General features: G+C 39.6%; 1 protein-coding gene across 2 annotated transcripts in view; it reads right to left on the bottom strand.

Moving 5' to 3' along the window:
* ca16b (carbonic anhydrase XVI b) overlaps positions 1 to 25,458 on the bottom strand; it is a 195,876-nt gene that overhangs the window by 120,594 nt on the left and 49,824 nt on the right. The gene's annotated exons all lie outside the window — the stretch shown is intronic.

Genomic DNA, 25,458 nt, shown 5'->3' with positions numbered 1-25,458 from the left:
CTTTTGTTGCTCTGACACTGGGCTTTAAATCCTGTCCTTCCACACACAAACAGCCTGGCCAGGTTCAGTCAGTCAGGGGACTCACAATTATCTTCTCCTCTTTCCTCCCCCCACCCAGGGCCTGTCAGGCCATCGGCTAATGCCTCAGACCCCCAGGAGATGATGTGTTAGACAAAGGTGAAAGACACCGCAGTCTCATGATGACACTGCAGTCTGAATCATCTTGTGATTCTTCATAAAATACCAGTACATTATACAATAAAAAAAAAATAACAATAGTATACTTGTCACCGTTGAAATTCAATTGACCATTCAAGAAGCTTTTCTTTTCAGTGTGTACCACCAATGCTCCAATAGAGAAGCCAAACATAAAACAAAAGAATGTGTGAGTACTGTACTGTCCCCTTCAAATGAGCAGGATTTTAACAAGACAAATATTAAGTAATCAAGATGAATATACAGTATATCTTGACTGGTGATTTTTTTTTTTTTACAACATGCAAAATACTCTAGGCAGACAAATGTTAGCCCATCATTTCTGTTTAATAGTGTAGGGCCAAGAGTAGGCAATTAGGACACATATTCCATATCAGTGTAAGGGAAGCTCTTGCTAATTGTAAAGAGAGGTGAATGCTGTGAAGCAGAACACAAATCTCCAGGAACCCACCCACCACCCCAGTGTGCACGTGCGTGCGTGTGTGTCCATGTGTGTTATGGAGCCGCGGAGTGAGACGCTGATTAGCAACGCTGCATTACCTCTCCCTGTCCAAGGGCAACTGTTTCACTTCAACACACTCTTGGAAACAGAGCAACTAGCTAACCTTATTTCAGTGTTCACAAGCAAATATCCTGAAGCTCTTCACGTGATGAAAATTCGTAATATACGAGTGGGTTATTCTTGTTGTAATATTACCATAAAAATCTGGGTGAGAATTGTTTTTTTGACAAGTGTTTCATTAGTGGGTTTTTTCCCCTGTTTACAAAGGAAAGAAAGATATGTGGTTATTTTCCATTCCTCTGTCTGTGCTACTCTTACATTAGCACATGCAGTGCTATAATTAAAGAGAGATTTGCATTTGAATGTGTTTGGGGGACTTTGGTCGCTGGAATGGGGTGAGCAAGTGGCAGGCATAGAGAGTAAATCCAACCACCCAGAATACTGCGGCAATCCATTCCCATGCTACTCCTGCTACTACTGTGTGTGTGTGTGGGTGTGGGTGTTGGGTGTGTGTGTGGTTACTGGGGATTAGCAGGAGAGTGTAACGGTGTGACCATCTCTCAATCCAGTAACATCTGACAGAAGGTCACATGGGATGCACTGTTATTCACACACACACACACACACAAACAGGAAGGAAGAAACACACCAAGCCAGGAGTATGAAGCAGATTCTCCTGTCCTAAAACCAACAGCAAGGTAAGGGACATACTTACCTAAAGTAGTAAGTATTCCAAAAAACTAACTCCACACAAAATATGCTTCCTTAAATATAAGCACACACACACAAATGTAATTTGTACCTATTTGTTGCAATGGAAGCACAATGGAATTTAGTTAATAAGCATTAGTGATCAGAAAGTCCACATAATATCAAGATGTTAAGTTGCAACGTAATACCAATGGCAATATGTTGATATTGAATGCAGTTCAATTTGTACAGATTTGTTGTATGTACAGTAAACACAATTACTAGGATATACAGCTGAGACAGTGTCACACACGAAAAAAACAAACATTCTGCAGGTGTTCATGGGGTCTGTGGAGACAAAAAGAAGAGGGGTAAGAGGGTAATAGTCAGGACAAGATGACCAGGTCATCAGTGAAGGAAATTGAGGAGAACTGTGTTTGAACACATACATACACACACACACACACACAAACCCAAAAACCCACATCAATTACAGCCAAATCCAACAACATCTAGCCCTGTGCCGCTTTATATCAGGACTTGATTATGGTTTCCTCTTGAACACTGGATGAGAGGCACTGGTTGCACATGCGCCCTTTGACCTCAGCCAATCAGCAGTGTGTTTATTGACTCTAGAACCCAGTCATTTGGCAGGCAGCCAGGACAGGCCTGGAGAGAAGAGGCCTCCCTCTGAGCCAAACACTTCATTATTCAGGTACTCTGGATCACTTAGGGCCTATTTAGACTATGAGAGAGAGAGAATAAACCTGTCTCCATGTGTATAATCATTTCCACAGTATTAATTAACACTGGCATGTTCTGAGACATGCAGCGCGTAGGATTGTGGGCGTCAATCGAGGGAAAATCATGGTTGGAAATGAACAATGAAAATTCACTCTTTGGGATGAACTGCACCCGCTTCTTGAGTGCTACGACACAAGCTTCAGACTTGCAGTTTTCTGGAGGAGAGTAATTGCAGTGCAGTAGCTGGCCACAGGTGGACTTTTTAGAGGCATCTTGCACCTATGAGGCTTTAGTCAGTGCAGAGCCTTACTGCCAGAGGAAAGTCAACCTAATTTAGGTTATATGGTCAACGGCATTTACTCTTCATCCATCACATATTGTAATGACCTCAAGTGTTGTTTTCTGGCTGAAGGTATCCATGGTGTCACTGTCCACTTGTTAGTCTACGCACAACTGATGTTGCTCAGCTTCAGAGTGCCAGGGGGTCTGTGGAGCTTGCCTTCGGTAGGCTGAAAAGGCGTTGAGGTGTCTCGTGACGCGCATGGACATGCACGTTAGCAAAGAGCCAGCCATTGTCACTGCCTGCTGTGTCCTTCACAGTCTCTGTGAAATTAGAGGACAACTGGAGGACAGTTAAGGGGAATAGGAAGGTGACGTTCAGCAGCCTGCGCCTCTTCCAGAACCAGAGTATGAGGCCAGACCTAAAGCTGTGCCTCTTCCAGAACCAGAGTATGAGGCCAGACCTAAAGCTGTGCCTCTTCCAGAACCAGAGTATGAGGCCAGACCTAAAGCTTTGCCTCTTCCAGAACCAGAGTATGAGGCCAGACCTAAAGCTGTGCCTCTTCCAGAACCAGAGTATGAGGCCAGACCTAAAGCTGTGCCTCTTCCAGAACCAGAGTATGAGGCCAGACCTAAAGCTGCGCCTCTTCCAGAACCAGGATATGAGGCCAGACCTAAAGCTGTGCCTCGTCCAGAACCAGAGTATGAGGCCAGACCTAAAGCTGTGCCTCTTCCAGAACCAGGATATGAGGCCATGCGGATTGGATAGGATTGTGAATTTGTCCAGTCGGAGAGTGGCATTAGCAGAATGCATCTAATTCTTCAACCTCAGACACTCTACCCTATGTAGGGTAGGGAAAAGGAAGCCATTCAATGATATGTAAAGGCTACACTTCAATGTACAGAAATGCATAAGCTATGCTTTAGTAAACATTTTGTGCAATGGAATACTGCATACATTCAATGCAGGAGTAATAAACAAAATAAAAGTATATTTTGAAACCAACACTTTAGTGGAAGACACAGCGAGTGTGGTGCAAACAGTAATATAACAAATGTTCAAAGTAGGTTTTGGAAACGACTCTTTAGTGCGAAACCGTAAACTGTGTAAACAACATATCACAGTTATTGAGCTAAAACCTTTCTTACTGCAATAAACATTGCTCAATACAGAACCAATACAATTGTCTTCATACTTGAAAATCCCTAGTGGGATGCCCTAGTAGTGCACATTACCCTCAGATGGTGGGGTCTTGAGATATCGATATCTCCACGTTTGTATAATCTAGCTGCTCGAATCTTCTTCGATGTGTTTCTCAAAATATATTGTCATTTAAAATGGCCCTAGGTTTGGGGAAGTAATGTAAACATCTTGGTGGGGTAAAAGCAGGAAACAGGGAAGAGAGAAAAAGAGGAGAGAACGGACAATAGCAGCGTGAGGAAATCATTGCAACTTTTTAGATTGGAGCACCCCAAAAACAGTTTATTAGCCCACAAATCACAGACAAGCCCAACCCACAAACCACACCCCTGAATGATTAGTACATTCAAGACTAAATCTTGTTTCCCCTTCTAGTCCGTCCACTGCCCACCCCCACCCCCATGACGTCTGTCTGCATACAAGCCCATGATGTGTACACCAAGGTAAGGGCTTGACGAGGTAGGAGAGCTGAAATCTGGAAAGGCAGATGAGAAAGAAAGGAGTGGGACTGTGAGTGGTTTACATAATTACATAGAAATCTAAATCATCAAAAGAGAACTATACTAGTGATCTATACTCTAATAATGACAAACGAGAGAAGTCATCTATTTACAAAGACAGTCATCTCAAAAAACGTCAGTAGAGCTCATACTCGGCATTAAAAGGCTCTCCATCAATAAAAACTACAGAGACCAGAATAATTGAGACAACTACACAGTCTGGTGAAAGACAATGTATTTATAGTCATGACCTGGTCCCTTAGAACTCCAAAAATAAGAAAGTTTTTGGTTTTCAAAAATGTAGTAACTGAATTTTGTACATCTTCGGAACTACCCACAATGCACTACTTCCATTGTCATGCATAAACCTCACTGAGAAAAACAGCACTTGCCAGTTTGTGCTGGCAAATGTTAGCAACTAGCCATAAACAGTTGTGTTCGTCACCCCATCACCCTCCTCTACTCCAATCAGGCTATCACCATCATTGTGGGCTGGCAAATGGAGACACATTCTCCTTATCCTATCCCATTGAGCCAGGAATGTCCTTCTCTGTTAGACTGGAGTAATGCCACCAACAGCAAGTCAGCAACTGACCTCTCTCAAGAACCACTGTACTAGTAAAGTAGCTGACAACTCGATGATCTACATACGTGTATAAGCAAAACAGCAATAGCTTTATATAACACATGTACTAGTCAAGTGATGATTATGTGTTATTGACAAACTACAGTATCCTTATGGGCTGTATCCGTATGATTTTCAGCCACCCATTTTTAAAAAGTTTTTTAATAGTTTAGTGAGGGCTGTGTGGTACTAGGCCAGAGTATCCATGCCAGTAAACTCTCATTGCAGCACCGAAATCACTCAATCAGCCCCGAGGAAATACTCAACCCAACATTAGCTCAGCGTCGCCGTGCACAAATCCCTCATCTATTTACATCCCTAATATGTTTTCTGCATCCTGAAAAAGAAGACAGAATGTCAGAGGTAGGGAGACAGAGACGGAAGATGATTTGGAGACTTGTTTCTACACACAAATTGGTTCCTGCCAGGGTGATACATCATGGAAAATTAAGAGGTCTCAGTCTTCACCTCACACACACACCAAAACTTGGGCGGCCGACAGCCATATTGGCACATCTGTCAGGAGAGGATAAAGGAGCCCTGACAGGACAGAGACTGTGTGCGGGTATGGGTGTGTGTGTTGGCATGTGTCATCCAGGACAGAGACAGATGGACCAATCACAGCTCAGAGCTGATCCAGCCAGCGATAACAAAGATGGATCCTCCTATCCTGTGTCAGCCTGCAAAGTGCCAGCACCAGGGGAATTCATTTTTAATATTTAGTGTTCACTTCCAGCTAACGCCTAAAGTCTCTTCTACAGGAAATGAGTACAGGTAAGTAGAAGGTATGGCTTTACCTTGTAGAAAATCCACATCATCAGACAGACAGACACACACACACACACACACACCAGTGACAGAAACTGGAGGGTTATAAACGAAAAGCACTAAGCAGCCATCATCACAGTCATCAGTGTCTGAGTGTGTGTCGGGACCACAGAGTGACTGCATTTGCATATTGGAGCACAGATGCCACAGCTGCCACAGTCTCAAGGCTAAAACACACCAGAAGCATCCCATCAACAGAGGGAACCTTGCATGCAACGGTCTATTTACATTCACAAATTTCATGAAAACCCCAAATACACAGTTACATTCATTATGTAGCCATTCCTTTGAAAATTATATTTATTTCCTTTTGTCTTGCCCTGATGTTCTACAACAGCCACAGTGCCTGTGATTTGTCTTGTTGCTAGCTCACAAACGTAAAGATGTAAAGCTAATAAACCGAAGCCGTTTATGAACAACAACCTTTTTATTTATGCTAAATGTTTCGGGCTGCTCGGGCTACTGTAAATTTCACAAGCAAAATCAACACATTTAAGGAAAGCCTGTTTTTGTTTTCCAATGTAGCCTAGGTACAGCCAAAAACAATTTAAATTGTTTGTAACATTACTTAGCATAGGGAAGATCATAACAATTCCACAAATTCCTTTTCCTCGACAGAACCACTCAATCTCTAGAACAGGGGTAGACAATTCCTTTCCTGGAGGGCTGAAACACTTATGGTTTCCTTAACGTCTAATAAGGGACAGATTCAGGCCTTGGACATCAGGCAAGTGCAATTACCTAGCAGCTAGTAACAAAAATATAAAAACCTCCCAGCCAGATCCCAGGAGTTACAATGCTCAAACTATTTTCAGAAGATGTGTTAGCTTTATTTGCCAACGGTGCTCTGCATAGAAACATACAATGGGGAAAGTTGTCTTTTTTTATTTTTACATATTTGCACACGTGGATATTTGAGAAGAATTCCATGCACATTCATTGACAAAGGTCATACCATTTAACAAATCACACAAAAGAAGATTAAACTTGGAAAACATTTACCTCAACAAAATTATAAACTTGGCCTTAACCATATGGGTGTGTGGTAACACATTGTGTCAAGATCAAAAGACCTATCCTAGCCCCTCAGAAGAAAGAGTAATTATGCCCATGAGGGAGGGGTTATGAAGCCATTTCCAAGCAATTTGAAGTAGATCATTCCACTGTCCGACGGATAATTTCCGAATGGAAAACATTCCAGACCACTGCAATCAACATGAGACAGTTTCTCCAACCAAATTCAGCTCAAAAGTTGACCAGTAGATGCTAGAAGTCTCTGAGAACCCTGGGGTAACATGTAACATTAAGGGGCCTCTGTAGCCACAATCAATGTTGAAGTGAATGAGTCAACTGTCAGAAACAGACTGCACAAACCTTACCTACATAAGAGGTCAGGAAGGAAGAAGCCTCTGCTTTCAAAAATTACTATCAAGACATGACTGATGTTTGCTAGGCAACACCGGAATAAAGACCAAAAGTACTGGAACAATGTGCTCTGCACAGAAGAGTCAAAGATGTATTTATTTGACCACAATGCCAGATGTCATGTTTCTTGAAAACAAGTCTGCATATGAACAGAAGAACCGCACAGCAACCACATAGCATAAAAGCGGTGGCGTTATGGTTTGGGGACGCTTTGCTACCTCAGGGCCTGTTCAACAGATTACCATGAATATCATATTGTATAAGAATTATTTGTGAGAATGTGATGACAAATGTCAGAAACCTGTGTATCTTGCAACAGTACAAAACCCACAAGCAAAACCACAATCAAATGTCACAAAAAGAAGAAACGGAAGGTAAGTACGTGACTGCATAGTGTGGTAAATTATATTGCAAAATCCTTGGATGAGATATCAAATTGTGTTGCTCTATTTATTGATCTTTAAAAGGCGTTTGAAGACACTGATCTCATTGGGCTTGGCCCAAAACTTGCCTGTGGTTTAAAAATACCTTAGCAATTGAACTCAGACTATTGTAACAGATGGGGGTAAATCAGTATTTCTTGTAATTCAGAAAGATCTCCAGGGTTACATTTCAAGCTCATTACTGTTAACTCTGTATGTAAATCATTTATTGTAACTGTTTGAGAAACTGAAATCTTGTTTTTTAAGCATATGACCAATAACTTCTCCCTCTGTTGCACATGCATTTGCAGACCCAATTTTCTAATCCTACACATTTTAAGTTGGTGCTAAATAAAATAAGAATGTTTTTCTTCTGTAGGACCAAAACAAGTCTAGAAGATTTTGCTATTTGACTACTCTTCATGGTTTTGTAATGGAATGTGTTTTTTTTGTGTGTGTGTTTCATTTGTTTAGATGATAACCTGTCTTTTAAAACACTGTTTTCAACTTAAGAAGTTAAAGATTCAAATGGTTTCCTTTTATAGAAGCCACATGTGAAAACCCCATGTCGGAACTAGATTATGGTTGTGTGCTCTATATGAATGCTTTAGCATCAGAAATGAAACCATTGGATTCCGTCAATCTTGAAGCTTGATTATTTATTACAGATGCAAATTTTCATACACATCGTTTTATCTACTGAACTTTGGATGGCCCAGGCTCCCTGATTTCCAGGAGATCCAGACATTTGTTCATGTTTGTAAATATTGCTGTCCTCCAGAAACATACAAAAACCTAAAGAAAACATTTGTTAGCAGTTATCAGATGCAAAAGACTGGCTAGTACTACTGATACTGCAGGCTTGTTAAATGTTAGGTGAAACTGCTTTCATTTTCCAACATAATTAAATAACTTTTATTTATCTTGTGGCATATAAGGAAGTTAACATGTTTGATACATGACCTTTCTACAGATGACTGAGATTGCTTTTCTTAATATTTGTCCGCTTCATATCCATGTGTTTCTATATCTTTTTTTCTATATATTTATTATTGTATTAGATTAGATTCAACATAATTGTCATTGAACAAGTACAAGTACAACAAAACGCAGTTTGCATGCAAATAGAGGAGGGCAGAAAATTTACAAGCATTACGTATAGACAAGTGGAATGTATGGATGCAAATGCATTACATATGGCAATTCTAAATGTGCAGTGGAAGCAAATGGGCAGAAAATATATTATGTAAAGTATTAAGTGTAATGTATGTACAAGTGGGATAAATAGTTATTATTAAGTGGCAATTCAAAAAAAAAACATGGCACTCTGATTTCGCAATTGAGGCAAACTGAAGGAGAAGGATAGCATGTGTAACTGAAATATGGGGATAGAAGCAATGAGGTTCCCTAAGATGACGTGTATGTAACAACTGAAAATGCAGGTACAGTTCTAAATGTGCAATGAAAGCAATTTTAAGGCAAGGCAAGGCAAGGCAATTTTATTTATATAGCACATTTCATACACAATGGTCATTCAAAGTGCTTTACATAAATATCCATTTGACAGAGGAACTGTTACAGAAATAAGAAATAATAATGGTTTTAAGGTGCAAGTCGGCATGTACAAATGAAATGCAGGAATAGCAGCAATGATACATACCTGTAGACAACTGAAAACTTCCTTATCAGACTTTGTAAGGCAGTGACAGAGTCCAGTACAAAGGGAGGGTATGATTAGTGATGGATCACAGAGTCCAGCAGGGTTACAGTAGATGGAAAGTAACTGTTCCTGAGCCTGCTGGTGTGAGAATAGAGAGACCCTGTACTGCCTGCCTGATGGGAGGAGGGCAAACCGTTTGTTGCATGGATATCCTATGATATTGCTGAAATACAGGACACAACAGTAAAAGAGACTTGGGTCTTAGCTAGATTTCACTGAATAATTAAGGTAAAATAAAAAAAGTGTTTTAACATATTTTTCAGTTAGGCTAGCAGACAATCTTATCTAGAGCAACTTACAGGGTTAATTGAGATTAATTGTCTTGCTCAAGCACAGAATAATACATTGCTTTAAATCAACAAGCTGGCTCAAGGAATCAATTCAGCAACATTTTGGGTACCAGTCAGATGCTCTAACCACTAAGCTCTAATCACTAACCTGCCATCCCTTGTTTTTCTAAAATGGCGTGTTACGATGCCATTGGCAATATTGTTCCCTCATATTCACTTCCAATTATTCTCATTCCAGCATGAGCATGCAAGCATATGCATGTAAAAAAATAAAAAATAATGCTTCTTGTGTTTTAGTCTTTAGACAGCTCTCTGGAGAGATTATAATGAACTCAGTCCCCTACCCTGCCCCGTCCTCAGTCTGACTGGGTTGTCAGGTCTAATGCATGACAACACAGGGAGAAACCACAAGCCATGTATTTGGAAACAAGAGGGGAAAGCACTGGTTTAAAACAGCTTTCAGGACATAAAACTGATAAATAAAACAATAACATTGTATTATTATTATTATTATTATTGTGTTGATATCAAAAGTGTAATGCATAGCCATAGCATCAACCAAAACACTGTATCTAAAAAGGGAATGCCTCAACGTCAGAATGTTAGCCAACTTTATGACAGTCTGAATGAAGTCATCGGAAAACATCAGTAATGTATCTACAAAACTAAAAGGTTGATAAAATACATACTTTACTGGCTGACCACACTGTTTTTCATTTGGCAGTTAGAAGGTGAAGATAACATTTTCCAAAGCAATGTAGCAATAACCTGACATGTTGAGGAGCATGTCTGTATATTGCCCTTTTAGACTATATATTCTGGTTGTATTTTTAAACTTCTTACGCATTGGACATCATGAGTTCCCTCCCAATCAGCTGGAAATCTATGTAGTTGCAAAACCATATACAGACCAGCATGCTTGAAAGTGGGATAAAGGGCTAAGACTTGACTGTGGATATTTTGTCTCTGATTATCTGCTACACAAAAACCTTTAAAACAGGAAAAGTATGCTGAAACTAAGTTTATTCAACATTCTACAGGCAGGCCAAGGATTTTCAAACGGAGACAAATATATTAAAAAAGAAAATCTGACTAATCAAAACATTAATTAACACCAACAAAAAAAACGGAAGGTTAAAAGGCTTCTGGCCTTTTTCCCCAGGACTGAAAATCACCCTAATTGGCTGCAACTGATGTGCTTACTAAGGCTCGGCAGCATAGCACTTCAGGCTTGGTTGCTGAAACTTGGGGGATGGAGTGTGGAAGTGTTTCCTAGGCGATGTTTTGTGACGGTGTGCCAGCACTTGACTACATCCCCTAAACCGTAACAGTTTCCACAGAGCACAATGACATCATGTTAAAGTTGTATTTTGAATGGAAAGTCCTGTAAACTGTCCGTCACTCAAAATATGAGAGACAAATCTGATCTTCAATTATGGTCAGCTGCTCAAAGAAATAAAAACCTTAATAAAGAGTTTAAGTACTTGGCCATTTCCAAGAAAACAGACCTTTATCTTCTCCTGAAACATTTGATGAGGTGGTAGAACATTCATCATCTCTCCCTTGGTCATTGACTGCGGACTCTCCTCTTCAGCCCAATTGGGCTTATGTAATCAGGCTGAGAAGGCCATCACGAAAGCTTAATTCTGGGGTCAGTGAGCCTTTTTTGTGTGGATCTGGAGTAATTTCTTGGACCTTTGTCCTTCTAGAAGCTCCGATGACTACACCGTTTTAGCCTTCTGGCAGAAGCAGACAGATTTTGCTCTAAAATCATCTGTTACAAAGTCCATGATGTCATGTATCCTTAGTGATCCCAGGGCCTTTGAAAGCAACTCAGCCCTACAACATTCCATATCTTCTACCATATCGATGGGGATTAGATGCTTCTCTGCATAACTATGTCTCTTCGGTACGAAAACAGAACACAGTTCCAATCAAAATGTGTATGGCATTAAGCAAACTCCAGGTACTGGCATCTATGTGTTAGTTACATTAGAGGCTTTCTTGGACACAAGACTTCAAAATAATCTATTGAAATAAAGTTGTTGTCAAATTTTGAGACATTGTGAACATGACATGAGCATAGTGTAGCTTCCTACTGAAGCTGTGAGTTCGCACGGACTTGAATGATCAAAAGCCAGGCACACAGAGAGGAGAAACAGGAAATGTGTACTATATAGACAATATATACATAGACTTCGAAATCACTGCAGAATAATATGATGCCCCATCTTCATAATAATTCAGCTACGTACTTGTCTACTTCCCACAAGCTTCTGACTTCAACCATTGGGATTTTCAAAGAAAAAACATGCAAATGAAGTGACCAGGATAAGCTGTTCTGAATGACAGTTTAAGCTTCATAGTAAACAATGGTGAAAATGAACAATCTGCTCTCTTCTAACATACTGCAAAGGTCTATAAAACATTACAAATGAAAAACACCTACACATTTTTACAACATTGAAGAAATTGAAAAACATCTAGCAATCACTAAATATCTTGGGAAACGGTATATGCGGTTTACCGATCAAGCGTAGAACCGGAACTTCTCAAATATCACTTGAGTACTTCTGGCCTGGATATTGATGCCAGTAAGGGTTTTAAAAAAGCAGGAGGTCCCTCCTCTCCTATTATTCCTCTTTTGCCACAGCTTGGTTTACCTTGGCTCAGTGACCACAACACCATGATGGGAGAAAGACGGGGAGAAGGAGAATGGGAGAAGAGGAGAGATGAAGGCGAAGAAACTACGCGTGACGTGGGGAGGGGGGGAACATTTTGTGCGTGCATGTGTGTGCGAGAGAGAGAGAGATAAAAAGAGAGTGAGAGAGGAGCCAACACACGTTGGCACAGGCTCTGTTACATTATGGGACAAATCTAGCATCCTGAAGGTAGTCTGATCTGTGGAGCAACTGTGAATCTTTTCATTTTCAATGACAGCAACAAGATACCTGGTCTGTAACCGACAAGACACTTAACAGCTTCTAACCCCAAGCCATATGACTGTTAAACAAGACTGCCAAATGACAATGAAATGGACACTTATTAGTTGTCCTCTTTTTTGTTTTAAGTACTGACCATATGCACACACTAAACATTAAAAATGTCAATGTCATCATACCATAAATTCTGCAGTTTATTAGCAGTATGCCATTATCTACATAAACCTATAAATAAATGAATATTGTACTGCCGAGGTGATATCTGACACATTGAAAATAGCATTTATGCTATTTTACTTCCAGGAATCACAACAGATATTGGCCACACTGTTACCAAAAGGAAGGATTACCTCTTCCCCTATTCCATGGATTGCCTTGACAAGAATTGTCTTTGTTATATTGTCTTTGTTTTCTAAAAACTTTGTTCAGTTGCACTGCCAAAAAGATTTGTGTTGGAATGGATGTATGTTTTAACCTGTACTTATTTACTCTATAAAGAAATGAATTGACACCTAGTTTGGTTCCATTGATTCCACCAGCCCCGGTTGTTTTTGGTACAGTAGACCCCGAAATCATACAGCGTGGGTACTACTTGTTTGCTGAAATAGTTAGGAGAGGGACATTCACTACGGGACATGAGCAGTCTAAAAGGTGCTGAAACCCACCATTCCTAACCACAGAGTATGGGCGCAGACCCACAGCTATACACACCCACTGCTCTGGTCATCTCTTTACCCTTATTAGGCTGGTGCTAAGGGCTGCTTAAATGCATTGGGGAGACAAAGTTATTTCGTTTTCTTTTGCGTTTTCGTATTGTGCAGGGTATATTGACAAGGTGGAGGTGTTAGTGTAGATATGTCAATATGTTTGAGGTGCTACAAACTATCTAGGCTACGTCCATCTAGCCGTGTTGACATCCAGTTCATGTTTTATCAACAAGTCACAGTCCATCACCGCTGGGCTAAAATGCAGATTCAAACACAGACTTCATCAAATATGTAGGATTCCACAATGTTGGTTTATCAATACCACTACTCGCCACTGCAAAACCAGCAGTTCACAAAACAAAAGTTGGAAAACCGTCAACGATTATTAATATTTTGATTACAACACAAAGGCTCTTGTTTTAACAGAAAAGCCTTATGTTCTGTTCAGCTCAATCAGATTTATTCAAGAGGCATTCAACACATTGTTGCTAGCTAATTATCCGTAAAGAGCACCCGCATGGTAACAAAAACGTGTGCAGCCCAAATATACATATACACACACACACACAAATATTTCCCAACACAATTCCAGTGTCACCATAAAATAGGATTTAGTTAGTGTTTCGCTATACAGTGTTTGAAAATAACAAATCAACAAAAATGAACATTTTTGAAATTAATGGTCAATGCTTTTAATCATTTTGCAAGGCACAGTCAATTGACTTCTATTGTAGCTACTTTGGAGATCAGATATTTTTCCCCTTTTTTCTTGGCCCCTGTTGGGTTTTTAAACAGTATTTGAACGAAGAGTATTTTTTGGATTAACTATCTATTTTAGATTAACCATGATACAATTCTCTACTCACTGCAATTCTCTGCAAGTATCCTGTGCTACCTCAGAAGAGTTGCTCAAGAGAATTACTTTTGCAAGTTTATTCTGACAAAGATACTACAGCCTAAAGTACTATTGGAAACATTTGGTATACTATATTGTAAAAAGGCCCAGAGTCCCAGACAGAACTGTAGTATTCCCACCCACAGGAAAAGGTAATCAGGTACAGTAGGTAGACACCAATCAAAAGAACAAGTAGCTCTATTAGTACTGAACTAGCCTGGTGAACAGTGAATTAAAGGGTGGCTAACTGTAAGGCCCCTTCCATGCTCGAATCTCCTAGGAGTTAACTACTCTCTAAAGGAATGACGGAGAAGAGGAGGAGCCTAGTACTGCAGTTGAGATATGAGTCCCAGAAGCAGAGCAGAAAAAACTCCTTCCCTCCCATTCCTTCACCAACCCATTAACTTCAGGAAGCACATAAAGTTTCATGGGGAGAGCGGGTCAATATTACCTTGTTCTCCTTTCCTCTGCTCAGGACGCCCCCACACCCACCCATCAATCCATCCATCCCCCTTCTTATCTTTGACTAGGAGCCACCAATGACAGGCAGCTGTACGGATTTCAATATAAAATGACAGGGGGGATTAAACTACAAAAGCCATTACATTTCTTATAAAACATACAGATGAACGAAAACTTTAATGAAAAACCTTAATAAAGGAGTGGAGGAACATAACAAACGCAGATGTTTCCATACAGGTGTACGGCATGATACAATTAAGCAATTAAAATCCTATCATCTTCCATTGGCAGGTATAAAAATGCTGAGCAGGCCCAGTTGACCTAGATTTTGGATCGCGATGGAATGAGGAAAGTGACTTCAAAAGAGGGTTCATTATTGGGTTTCTTCCTGAATAACAATGCCCCAATGAGTATGAAAATAATGTGAATCATATGCTATGGCCTTCGCAGTCAGCAGATCTCAACCCACTTGAACACTTATGGGAGACTTTGGACCGACATGTTAGACAGCGGCTTGTGGTGGCCCAACACCTCACAAAGACAATTTATGTCGGTTTTCCCTATAATTTGTCAACCGTCCGTATTTTTGGGGCATTTTTTGATTTTACAAAATGAGAAAGAGAGAGTGTGCAAAAAAAATGTATTCACCCCACGTTGCAGTGACTTGAGGGCTATGTGTTTACCAAACGTAGCAGCTTGGACCCATAGACCATATCAGGTAACAGCCAATGGGACCAGAGTTGGACAACGGTAAACTTTCAAAAAATTCAAAGTGATATCGCAGAGCCATTGATCAGCTATCAATCCCTACCAGATTGGCTACAGATACAGAGTACTGTAAAGGATGTGTACCAGAACCCACATGAAGGCAAAGTAAGAGTGACTATCTGAATTACTCTGTGAAACTCAAACCAGGGGATCAATAAACCCATCAACTTCAGAATACACAAGTGATGTGAATGATGCAACACTTGTCTCACTGAATATAATACAAGTATGACATTCTTATAACCAAATACATTTTTGCTGCCTGTCATTTTAAAAGATTCAAAAGAACTTCAGTAACCATTAAACATTTATTATATATTTTCTGCATCAACTCTTGACAATCAAATGTGTGGGTAATATCATTACGCACATCTATCTACCCTGTAGTGTAAAATTGAGCAAGCAAAAAAATGAAGTGGTATCTTGTGGGATTCCACCGCAGTCATGAAGGCTGCACTGCTTTCTGTTAGAAGCCGCTAGCACACGTTAAGGCACAAATGGTGGGTTGATGGGAAGGGGGTCATTTGGTATTTAGCCACCGTGTAGATGGAAATGCCCTGTTAGAGACCCGCCTGGCTGATCCAGCCTGAGAGAGTATTACTCAGGCCCATCTTTAGGCCCATCAGACCCAGCAGACCCAGTACCTCACTGAATTTACTGGAAAGTCATCCTGAGTGGATCCACAGTGCTCAACTGGCAGTGAATGCAAGTGGAACTTATTGAATAAATATGTATTTTTGGTGTAATGTTACATTTATTAATTCTCAAAACCTTTAATAAAGAGATCTTAGTTCAGACCCAACTGAATACATAATAGATATTCACAAAACAAAAACACTAAACATACTTTTGCAAATGACTGTAGAACAGAAGAATTTTCCATCATCATTTAATGCCAAAGTTTGGTAATGAATTGGCAAATGTGTGTGTGTTTTGCCCATACTTAACAGTGACATCCATCACATTAGCCCAGAGTGGAATATGAGAAGTACTGTGCTGCAGACAAAGTGCATTTGAGTCCTTTTATAAGTGTGTATCTCACAAAGAAGTAGGCAGTATAACGGTGCGTTCAAAACTAAGTGGGACGAGAGAAATTACCACATATGACTGGGGAAATCGACTTGAATGGATGTCCTGCTGGTAATTCTGAGAAGCCCATCTATCATTTTTAGCACCTACTACAAACATGGTGATAAGTACTTCCATGACAGTTTGTGCAGTTAAATGAAACAAATGTTGTTTATGAAATGCTTTATTTTTAATATATATATATATATATAATTTGTTCACAAACGTGATAGCTGTGCTTAAAGTTTGATTAACCCAGTACTGGTCAATTCCAACCTCCCACATGGTTATGAACGGAACCTCAGAATGGAAACCTAGAGGCCAAACATACTTTGTCAAACACTTTGTCAAAGGCAAAGGCAGGAAAACTGTGAATGGCATTTAATTTTCCTGCTTTACCGAAACCGAACTGTGACCCAAAGACAGCAATACGCACCGAACCGTGGGTTTGGTGAACTGTTACACCCCTAATATGTAAGCAATATATCATGGACTCAAGGACTGTGCAGGATTGTTCAGTAGAATTCAGCACTGACTCGAATGAATAATAGGCACATTTGTCATTCTATTCATATACTTACATCCACCAAGGCTAATGCAGCTAACGTAGTAGCTAGATCCCAAAACTGAATAAGTTCTCAACAATGTATCCTGGGACAGAGACCACATCTACTTAAGTATGACTAATCTAAACTCCTACTGGTTTCATCCAACTGTGGAGCAATATAAAAGCTCAGAATAAACAGTAATAACACTCAGAGCCAGAGTCAAATGAGAAGAAACAAACAGAGAGCGATAGTAGAGGGGGTAATGAAAAAGCTGCAGAATGGGGGGGGGGGAAGCGAGAAAAAACCTAGATAAATGACTTAGAGCTATGTTCACGCGGGGGTCTCGTGGTGTGAAATATCATCACTCATATGAAAAACACATGAAAAAGGCCTACATGCCCACACACAGGCACATTCACACACACACACACACACACATGCCTTGAATAACCTTTAATCACATCCCAGGGTGTGGGTTTCTGTCTAACTTATTTAGTCTTTCATAACTAAAGTAAACAGACTGCATTAGAGTGAGACACTGCCCACACACAGTCTCATATCTCCCCATTTCTGTACCACTAATGTGAAAGGTTTAGATTGAGAAATCCGTTATTCTCTTAATGTTGTAAGGTGCAGTTCAAAGTATTGAGATGTGTACTGAGCTCCCAATCCTTTAGTTTGGATTTGCATTCTGTCTGTCAACATTGCTTACTTTCTGTTTACCTGGCAGAAGAAAAGTCCATAAAAAATGTTAAATATAGATTTTTGATTGAAGCAGTGAATTACTTACACAACACTGGAGAGGGTCTACTGAGAAGTGAAAAAGCTAAAAAGCAATGGAACCTTTGATACAAAATAGTAAATAACACAATAATTCTCCAGGGAACTAAGTGGACTACTGAGGAGGCTCAGAGGTACACCATTTCTCTCCTTTTCTCTTCCATAACATACTGGCATGCAATACAGTATACCATATAACTATCCATGCAATACAGTATACCATATAACTATCCATGCCATACAGTATACCATATAACTATCCATGCCATACAGTATACCATATAACTATCCATGCCATATAGTATACCATATAATTACCCATCCAACCATCCACCATACATTACTCCATCCAACCATCCAACGAACTACCATACATTACCCCACCCAACCATCTACCACACATTACCCCACCCGACCATCCAACCATCTACCATACCCCAATGAAACCATCCAACCATCAACCATACATTCTACCATCAAACTAATCAACGATCTTACCATCCAACCACCTAAATACCATACACTATACCACATAACCATCAACTACATGACCATCACCCATACATTACACCATCTATCAACCATCCAAATACCTTATTACATATAGCCATCTTAGATGTGTGTGTGTGTGTGTGTTGGAGTGCGGGAAGTGTTTGAAGACACAGTAATTTGCACATAGTAATAGTTGCAGTCACAAACTCTTTTAGATTGAAAATAGTCTAACTGGCTCTGCTAGGATGAGTACATGGTTGGAATGAGACGTTCTCTCAGCTGTGTATGAAAGTAGACCAAGGTACTAGCAAGTTTTCCATCTTCTTTCCCAAGTAACTTCAATCACTACAACCACGTGATTTAAACTGGCTCGTTTTGACATGAGATTTGTTTAGGGCTAGTAACATGGGTGGTCAATAAAATTGCACATTGTGCCTTTGGACAATACTTACATGTTGCACACATTTTGTTTTTCATTAAATCTTTTAAGTAATTAGTAGAATGTATAGTTTCTTAAAGGGTTTTAAGACCCTTTAAGAAATTGCTATTGCAATTTGAAAATATATCCAAACAATATATGTAATATCATTATGCCATAACAGTATCCAACATCAGAAAGAGAATTACAAAGAAACACCCACATGTCAGTGGGTAATCTTGAAATTGTATCACCACTTACACTTTTAGGCAGTTTTGGGACAAATATTGTAAACAGAAGACATCATTTTGAAATGTTATAATTAGGTCCTATAGAGGGTTTCAGCACAACATTATCTACAGGACCCTTTACGATTACTAAGAATATGTTGGTCCAATGTAACATTCTAGACCTTTTTCTAGATCCCTGTATGTCCCCAGAACTACTATGTTAAGAATCTTTTGGGACATTTTCAGGAGTTCCATTTTACTAAACCGCTAACAAAAATAAGTTAAAAGGTTCTATAACTTTATTTGGATGTTGTGTCATGATACCCTGGAGGTAGGGCTGAGCGATATGGCCAAAATGTCATATCACAATATTTGATATATTTTTGACAGTATGACGGTATTCTTTTTTATATAATCAAAGTTATAAATATGCCAAATGAGTTATTCATGACCCAAGGGTGGCAAGACATACATAAGTCATTTCAATGTGTTTTCCATTCTGAATACATTGTTGGTTGACAGGATGAAAAAATATGGAAAATGTATGAATTCACTGCTGTAAGTCGCGCTGGATAAACCCTTATCTGCTAAATATCAAGAAAAAAATATATAATACATGACAATTAATTAATAATCCAGAGGATTTTCTGCAGTCAAATAAAAAAATTAACATGTCATTAATGTGTTTTGTTCTTCTTTTAGTTGATTGTTTTTCACAATCATGATGGCTACAATTTCAGATTATGGTTCACACAGCTTGATTGCCATTAGCCAGCTGGCATTTAGAGACGACTTCAAAGCACATTACTGCCTCTAAATGTTATTTATGGCTTAACCCCTGGTAAATTCCAACTTGCAACATGGCTGTGAACGCAGCATTAAAATTTTATCAGGGAAGCCCACCAGAAACTCTGTCACAAAACAAATGTCAGGAAGAAGTTTAATGAATAGACTAAATGACAACAAAACTAAATAAAAATATGCAAACAAATTAATACGCAAGAGAGGAATTACTGTAAAAGGATGAATACCAAAGTCTTGGTCAGTGTTTCCCAGTAGAACCCACTTAGACATTATATCAAATTTTCTAAAAAAATTATTGTATAGCTTGTTAATATGTTAATTACCACAAATGCTTGCACAAACAAATACTGTGGCACAAACATGCTAATATAGAATACACTAGCAATTTAAGAGGCTGTATCAGTATAAAACTGTACTAGCTAACACACTGAGGCGTTTTTAGTGGTAAAGCTATTGTAATTTGCAGGCTGTGTACAATATAATGTTTCCAGTAACTAGGCAAGTCAGGGATGTATTACTTTGTCTGTGTGGAATCCTATTAAATAACTAGGCATGCCATTGGCAAAAAGACTGAAAGGCAGGGCTCCAGACTAACATATTGAATTCAGTAATTTCTTCAGATTTTATGTTTAGACTGCAGTCCGTTACATCTACAAATAGGCTAAGCGCAATGGGAGGTAGGTCTCTATGTTTTTGTTAAGAATACAATCATGGCTAAACCTAATAGAGCAATTGTAGACTATTCTTGGGTTTATTGAGGTATTAGTAAATGCCTTCTGGGTTGGCATGATAGATGTCAACATGACTAGTGAAAGAATGTTTGACTATTTAATGCCGTGCAGAAGCATGTTGGATATGTTTATGGTAAGACAGTACAATTCCCTGTTTTGCATGTAGTACATGCACATAGCTTAAAATGAACCATAGTTTTACTAGGGAGCATAATGCAATAAGCAAGTTCAAATAACTTAAAGAAAAAAAAAAGATCCCTAACCTTAATCTTAACCTTTACCACACAGGAAGCTTTAACTGACCTTAACCATTTTATTGTCTAATTTTACCCCTAACCATAATCCAAACATTAACCACACAGAAAGACTCTGCATAAATAACCTACATACGGGAACCAGAACCAATTCAATTGATTTAATTTAAGTTAGTTAACCCAGTGCCCAGTCTCTGCGAAACTGTACTGAAAACTCAAGTCATAATTCTACATATAAGCCTGTCGTTCAGAATAGGAAGCTATTCCTGACATGTTTTTACACTTGCAAACATGTGGTTTACACTAAGTACACTTATAAATACCAGACAGAAAAAATATACTATATTACATTGAAACCAAGTTGCAATTTCAACACAATTAGATTGCAAAGTGCTTGACAGCTATGAGGGTAATGAGCACATAGTTCACAAACGGCAGAGCATTTCGAAATGGAACAGATTGTTCACAAAATGCACAGTACTAATAAGGCCTTCACTACTTTCCTGTACATCGGGAATGAGGCCACTTGATCCATGGAATATATTTTATATTGTCCGCTATGATTCCAATAAACCAAGGGAGTGGCTCACACACGCAGACACACACCCAACTAGGGAAATAGACACGTTTTATATCAGAACAAGAATGATTTGCATGACTGTTTTAACAAATCATGGAACTTGAAAAAAATCTGTTATTAAAGGTCAAGCTGATGCAACCAATTAAAATTGTAAAGCGACAGCCAAGATCTTTTTTTTTTTGTGAAATGTGACCATTTGGATTCGGTCAGGAGCCTTGAAAGGGGTGTGTAGGTAGAACTTTGCAAGCTTCCTTTGACTATGGCTTAAGCACACAGCTTCTTCAAAGTCAGTCAGGTCTCAATAGCTGAACGTCCAGATAAAAGCTCATTAGGGGAACAGAAAAGTCGAAGGCATGAAAGGGGGCAGTGGTGAGGCAGGATAAAGAAAGCAAACGGAGGAAGGGAGTGAGCGTGGTAAAAAGGGAAACAGGAGAGTGAGTCTTGGAGCTGTGTAAGAGACGGGTGGATGAACGGGACTATCCTCTCTCTGCAGTTACCAATTAACCTGGATGCGCTGTGGGCAGCTGGTGCTATCAGGGATCTACACTCCTTCTACTAGAGCTGTACACAGAGAGACTCAGTGGTAATAAATGAAAGCCAGCCCAACCACTATGAAGTTCCACCCCCTATGAAAAGATCTTCACTACAGCAAGGAGGCAGTGGTTCAAATTGACCTCGGAAAAGATGGAGGCTGACTTTAATAAATGACACCATGAGAGTGAAAATGAGTTATTCCAACAGGGTCTCTCCTCTTTCGCATTTTACAAGATAGTCACATTGTGTTCAGAAAACCTATTCCAAATACCTGGCATGCACCTACTGGCCTGCAGCATTGGGCTATGCTAACACATGCCAGTTTAGTGGCTACACCGCATGTATATATCTCCATTCGCGGCCACATGCCTCTTTACAACCATTTAGCTGCTACGGCACGCTTTTCCGTCCCCCATTCACAGCCCATAGACACTAATTACTTTTCTAAAGCAATGCTGGGCAAGATTTATGTTCTGTGTTCCTTGTCTTCAATGGCTCTATTTACCTCAGTCACAATGAGCCAGCTGCCTCACCATTAACCCTGATGTCATTTACTCACAGTACTTCTGACTACATATTCCCCCTAACAATATCAAGCACACAGAGGCTAAGGAGCTTTTAGCTGTCTGAATCCCTAGCTCAATGCCAACACAGGTTCAGTGTCAAAGTACTAAGACAGGTTTGAATAAAGACCATGTTACATTAAAAGCTTCGAAAGCACAGAAATGCTTTGAAGGCATGCTGCAAAGGTTAAGGTTTGCCATGGGCTAAGTGCTATGACTACAAAGCAATTTACAGTTACAGTGAAACAATCTTGATCAAATTCTAAACTGGTAGCTTTATTTAAGTGCTCAGGCATATTGCAAAATGAATGTCGGAAAAGTGTGGACAATAACTTCAGTAGCCTCTGAAGAGACGTTGCAGCAGTACAATGTGGTTAACAAGGAAACCTGAGTAAAGTTGCAGAATAAATGACCTGGGAGTAATGATATCAAATAATTATAGTGACCTCAACAGTATTTTATTACCGAAAATATTAAGGGAATTAAGCATTCAGCGACAAGCTCTAATGTTGAGATTATAGTGGTAGTGTGTGCAGTCAGTTTGTCTCTGGTCTCTCAGGTGGAAGAGCGTAAAGGAGATGTCAGTGTTCAAAACTAAGTTCATCATATGCTCCAGGGAAACCACAATGGGAATGTAACCTTTAAATCACTTCAGATATATGCATTTAAGGTAAGTGGAATTTTAAAACGAGTGATCTTTTCCTTATAAAATCTTTAAATATAAGTGATTTTTACAGGACTGCAGGCAGTTCTAAAATCAGCAGGGCGATAGTAAGAGTGACTTTTCAAGGATAATATACAATCCACAGAGGCAGAATATCATCCATTTCTATCTCATTTCAGCCTTGTCCTACTCAGATGGCTGAGAGCACTCTGTTCATGTCCTCATCTAATGGGAAATTGGCTCAGTTAGTGGTTATGAATAGGAGCAGGGACACTACTTCTAGCTTTCAGATTAAAATTCAAGCCACAGCTTTTGAGGATCACAGTGGGGTAGCTGGCTAGCAGCACAATGATTTAAAAAATAATAATATTCAGCGAATTAATCACATATACAGTGGATTGAATAACTATTCACCCCCACTTCTTTCAAATATTGTTGAATTACAAAGTGGGATTGAAATGGATTGAATTGAGATTAATTTGTCAACAACCCCTCCTCCCATTAATAAAAACTCCAATGTCAAAGTGACTATATACACTATATTTCCTTGATTAGATAACTATTTATCCTCTGAGTCTTAAACAGGTAAGTGTGTCCAAAATGTTGATTGGTACTGTATCAAAACCTTTGGCAGTGATTAAATGAGTGAGTCTTCTCGATTGAGTCTCTAAAAGCTTTGCACACTTGGACTGTGCAATATTTATCCATTATTCTTTCAGAAATTCTCTAGAAGCTGTCGGGTATCATGGCTAGGCAGCAAGTCAAGTGATCACTGAGGTACTGAATATGTTTCTCATAATGCTTTGCATTTAGACAAAAGTTCTGATATTCTTTTGACATCTTTAGACCAATGGATAAATTAGATGGATGGATAATATAGAGGTAGACAGACGCACAGAAACGACACCCACTCATCACACGTGCCACCTTCAGCCAATACACTCTGGTCAACCGGCCCACGCTAGATGCACAGTGCCAGACTCACTGGGACCGAATGAACCTGTTCCTCTTAGGTAAGTCCTCCCCCGACATCAGCTCAACAGCTGCCATTTGAATGGTTACCTGAGCTCGGGTAGAAACCTAACACAGGTCACTCCTGAAGCCCACTCTTCCTTTGCAGTGATTCATATTAGTCAGTCATTCACACCTTCAATGGCCGGAAGGAATAGCACTCTTGCCTCCCTCTTTGAAAAGCAAACTTACCCAGCTGCTATCTGAATAACACTGAGCACCAAACCTACCTGTATGTAGATGTCGCCCTGTATATAATATAGATGATTGTTTATGCCCCTTCTTTCAGTGTTTATTGAAACTGTTATGTTATTTATTTGGTACTGTGTGTTGTCCTGTCCCCTGGCAATTGCACGCCCAGCTTGTCATAACAAATAGGAATTTCTTCTCAACCGACATGCCCGGTTTAATAACATTGAAATAAAACAAAAGCATGATTAGCTATACTGTACCTTACATTGGGTGTAGGTGCGGTATGTAGTAAAGATCACGTCACTGTGGTGCGCCATTTACTGTGATGCTTCTTGTACAACAGAGTAGCGAGACTCCACAGCCATTTAGGACATTGATTATTCCTGAGATACATTTTCTGCCAGTGCATCCCTCCAGGACACTCAGTTTAAGTAGCGATTATAAGGTGCAAACAGCCGTGACGGAAATATATTAATATCTCTCTTTAAAGATTATTCTCTGCCACTGGTTCCAGTCCTGGAGGAGCAGAGTGATCCATTTGAATCTGTGCGCTGCTCACAAGGAAGACACTAGTCCCTACTTCAGCACAAAATCATCCAGAACAAATATCCACTACGGCCTGTAGCTGCCATTTGGAGGAGGGATTAACAACCAAGAACACAAGGTTTGAGGGGAAAGGAAATAGGGAAAGAGCCGAGAAGCTTTTGGATAGAAAGACGTTGAGAATCAGACAGACACAAGAACAAGGAGAAAGACAGAGTTACAATGATGTTTTAGTTATAGTTACTACCCCTTAACAAAAACTTTGTTTTCTCGGACAAGGCTTTATGAACGCAGACATGACAAAACAAAAATGTAGCCTTCATATTATACTGACTAATATGAATGACTGAAATGAACTCAAATAATTTTCGGACTGTGACACATTTTTTTGGGGAGCCATATTCCAGCCATTTGGGCAGGCCCGGCGTCAGGATGAAGTGACTGAGGAGGCAGAAAATAACTCTATAGAGTATTTAAAACTGAAACTGGGGGTGGCAGAAAATTCTACTGAGGGGGTTAAGCCCCCTCTTGCCCCCTCGTGATGCCAGTCCTGCATTTGGGTTTGCAACTTGAGGTATGGGATTAAACTTCAGACAGTTAGCTTTAACTTGAAGATATTTTCATCCATGTTGAAATTATAGCACACAAAAAAGTAGAGTAAAATAATATTTGGACAGTGTTTGTGTTTGTTTGCTTTTTCTTGCACACAAATGAGCCGTCAATGTCTTGCGTCCAGGTTAATGCAAGTCGTGCTGGCCAAGAGGCAGAAAATAAGAATACTTTAATTACAAGTTGATGACTCGATATAAACAAATTGATGACTGTTAAGT

This window comes from Esox lucius, chromosome 17 (genome assembly GCF_011004845.1).
Source record: "Esox lucius isolate fEsoLuc1 chromosome 17, fEsoLuc1.pri, whole genome shotgun sequence".
In the NCBI taxonomy this organism is placed as follows: domain Eukaryota; kingdom Metazoa; phylum Chordata; class Actinopteri; order Esociformes; family Esocidae; genus Esox; species Esox lucius.
Note: the sequence above shows the minus strand (reverse complement) of the source record. Positions and strands in the feature narration are given on the sequence as shown.